Below are 4,187 nucleotides of genomic sequence, written 5' to 3'. Positions count from 1 at the left end.
TTACTTGCCTGCTGATCGAAGAACAACTGCCAAGCAAACAGGCCCACTTTTTTTTCCTGTGATGGACATTGCTGATCTACGGCTATTCTCACATTCTGTGGCTGTTTAGCCATGAGCTTTCACCCCCTGCAGAAAGTAAAATGCATGTTTCATGCCATCTGAAGTCTTTTGCATTATTCATAAATTCCTCTTAAGTCTGAAGTACAACTCATCTATACTGGCCTACATTTTAAATACTATTATGCACGGTCTGTGCCACAGGCAGTTTGACCTTTAAACACGATTTCAGCGTAAAAATCAAGTCAGCATATGAAACTTAATTTTTTGCAAGATAAGCCTCTTCCGTTCTCTATCAGACTTGGTTCAGCACTTGTAGGTAGCATCCCCAAGAAGCAGAATATGACTAAACTACCCACCAGATACTTCACTGCTCTTACCCTTTGTCATACAGGAGCCTTTCTAGTAGCTCATCGCTAAAGAATTTCTTTTGAATAATAAGTTACAATGGCTGCCTCCTTAGTAAGCTCTGTGCATCCTGGACAGCATCAGGGAAAGGACAAAGGCAGCATAAGGGGAATGTAATCTTCTCTGGCACACAACCATGGAGGAGTATTCATGTACAAGTAAATCAAGAAGAAATTTCTCTGTGGAAGGACTCTGCTCAAGTTTCTGCAGATACTTCCCTGTGCAAGGGCAGCATCAGGGCAATGTATAAGTAAATCAAACAGACAGTTTGCTACTGCTTTTCAGAAAGCTAAAAACCCACATAAAGAATCATGGCATTTCAACCATACCTGCATCACCACGCATAAAACAGAACAGAGGGTATACAAATACAATAGAGTAAGATGAAAAGAAATGTTCTCACTGTACCTATTTTCATTACAGCATTGGCAGAATCCATCCAGTGCCTCTGTCTTTTAACACATCGAACTCCCTCTAGTCTCACTATCTGTAAAACAAAAACATTTTTAGTAAAACTAACAGCATTATTCTTCCTTTAGTTGCAAGCGGTGATACATAGACGTGCCCACTGCACTAGAAAAAACACAGTTCCTGGAATCTTCCTCTACAATCTTTAGAGGATGGGATAGACCAGAGCCATTCCACTTTCCATTCCCGAGCCTAAGGGAGGCTGCAATTATTAACTTACTTGTATTAAAAAGGAATAAACATCAAGATGAAGAACAGTTTAAGGCAGCAGCACTGTGGTGTAAGTAGGACTTATAGCAGGAAATCAGAGAGTGTCCTAAAAGAAATGGCAGAAAAAGTTCCCATATTCAAGAAAACAGATCAGAAATCTCAAACTTTCACCCCTCTCCAAACATAGTCACTATTGCCTTCACCGCACCTTCCATCCAGTGATCCCAAAGCACTGCGTGGGGGGAGGCTCACAATACTTCTTTGCATGAAAGAAGTGTCACCCTTGTTTTTCAGAAAGATTGAAGGGATGACAGGAACAAATAAAGCAATTTTTAGTTAGGCATTTCACCAGATGCCCAGAAAATCTTAAGTTCTGGCATCTCCCATCTTTTGAGTGCTTGGTTTTGAAGCTTAGTAGTATTTGAATATTGTTTTTCAGAGCACAACTTCATAGATTAAAATAAATAACAGTTCATTAAAATTCCATCAGGTAACTGATAAAGACACCTGCTTGGAGCTGGAGCAGAAGAGCTGGAATCTTTAGATTCAGTGCAGACAACTTGAGTTTGCCCAACTGATCAGAATAACCAAAGCAAAAGCAGTCTGGAGTGGGTCACTGTCAGGAAGGGAGAAGAGAGATACTCTGCCAGTGGTTTTCACTGATACTTGTTGACAGCAGAGAAAGCAAAGCTCTAGAAGGAAACTTTTCTGACCACACTTTGAACTTCATTTCTTTTCTTTCTTACCTTGTATTCATTCTTTCATCCCCTTCCCGCTTTCCTCACTCTGTTTCCAGTCCTAATTTTCTGCTACTATGCTTCCCACACTAGTCCCCATCTCCATGAACAACCATACTTTGAGTCTCTGCCCTAAGTCTCTAGTTGTTCCAACCCTGTGCATGCTTCCCATCTGCAAGGCTCTCCATATCTCTCGCCAAGCACCCTGCCTCTGTTCTCCAGCCCACCCACAGCCATTGTTCCACTCCCCGGCACTCTCAGGAGTTTCTCCATCCCCACCGGCATTGTTGCCTCCCTGCTCTGCTGCTCTCAACCCCATTAGCCCCATCCCTCTTCCACACGCTCCCAGGCACACCCAGGTCCTTGTTCAGTTGCAGTTTCTCCTTTATCTACTGGCTCTAAAACCTCCCTGCTCCATCTTCTCATCTAAGTCTCCTCATAGAGCTAATCAGTCTTCCTCCTAGGCCGAGTTCCCCTGTATTTTCCATGAGCTTCTAGTCCAACACCATCTTTGACCTCATTTTCCAATTTCCCACTGCTTGGGCCAACATGGAGAACAAAGAAAAAAACAAAAAAGATGAGCTAACTGGGCAGGGTATTTCCATCTAAGGAAAGGTGTGGGGAAGGGATTAAAAAGCGTTCCCTATATCCAATAGGGAAGAAGAGTTGAGAATTCTAATGTTTCATTAAAAAAACTGAAACAAAGCAAATTGGGCAAAGAAATTATTTGTTTTTTTGAAGCGCTCTGAAAGTTGCATTTTATTTTGTTTGAATTGAAAAAACCTGCAGTTTGGTTTCAAAATTATCAAAATGGAATTTGATAGTTTGACATTTAAAAAAATCTGTACAAAAATATTTAAGCCAAGATCTTAGTTGAAACCAAGTCTTTTCAGTGAGTTTTTTCAGCTGATCCAATCCACCCCCCCAAGAAGTAAAAAAAAAAATTCCTAATCAGTTATAGAGGAAGGCACACTGTTTCTGAAGCCTGTCTAGATTTCATATCTAAGCCAGTTTACAGCATCTATGGGTATCTTTGCAGTAGAAAAATTGACTCTTAATGAGCTGCAAAAAACTGACTGCTACAAGAAAGTTTGGGAAATTTAAAAGCTAAGGAGTCCAATTTAAACATTTCCAAATTTAATCTTTTCCAGTGATGGAACTTTGAGCTAATGCTACCCCTTCCACTAAATTTGAATTCCCAGCTCCAAAATAGGAAAATTCTTCCTTTCCTAAAGAAAAAATAAATGTGGGGTTTTTTTTATAGTTGAGCCCATTTGGCTGATTTTGCCCATATACAAATATCTGAGGCAGATGGCTGGCAAAGAGAAAAGTAGCCTAACTGGGGAAAACTTAAGGCCAGCTGCAGAAAGACCATATAGTGGAAACTATTGATAAACCTACAAAGAAAAGCTATCAATGCATACTCCAAAAACCAAGCACAGTGTCTCTGAATTCAGACAACAGCTATCTGGTTTCAGAAGAAATAGAGTCAGATAATTCTGCTGAGCTAAGGAGGAGAATGTGAGAGTTTGGTGCTTTTTCATCAAAATATCTGAATGTTTCATATATTTGTATAGTGCCCCATGAGGAATCTTTAATTAAGGAGAGAAATAGGGACAGGAAGGTCATCTGACTATTTTTCAAGCCGAGTTCTTCCTTATTATGAAATGAAACCATGAACTTTTCCATACTATGATGTCACTGCTTTGTAAGACCAAAGAATTAATCTCTTCTATTAAAGCATATTTTTCCCAGCGCTTTTGAGTAATTTACAAGGCCACAATTCTCTTCACACTCCAATCCAAACGTCCCTGCTGTCTGACTCTGAATGCATTACAGAGGTCTTCCTGTGCTAAGTTTACAGGAAAACGTTAGTTACCATCATAAAATTTAATTTGCTATTCTCACTTTGCAGTGGCATAGGACACCTTGCCCCAAAGGTCTTCCCAGACTAACGCTGGCAGAAATACAGGGGCAATTCAGAAAATGTTTACAAACTGTTTGGGTTACCAAGGTGGAGAGTCTCCACCTACCTTTTTATCTCTGATGGCAAAACCCGTTTTAAGTGGCCAGATGGCCACTCCTCTCCCATCAGCTACCTGTTTGAGGGAAGCATACATGCACCTTACCTTCTCCCAGAGCAGCAGATATGCCTTTAGATTCCTCCTTTCTGCCTGTTTACCACTCCAATTGGTAAATCAGTTATGCAATCTTTACTCAGTCCTCCTCATCTTCTAGAGACGCTCCAGCACTGTTCACTCAGCCTTAACAAAACAGTTGCAATTTTGCGACTCCCTAGTTCCCTAC

Source organism: Fulmarus glacialis, unplaced genomic scaffold (genome assembly GCF_000690835.1).
Source record: "Fulmarus glacialis isolate BGI_N327 unplaced genomic scaffold, ASM69083v1 scaffold22539, whole genome shotgun sequence".
Taxonomy (NCBI): domain Eukaryota; kingdom Metazoa; phylum Chordata; class Aves; order Procellariiformes; family Procellariidae; genus Fulmarus; species Fulmarus glacialis.
Note: the sequence above shows the minus strand (reverse complement) of the source record.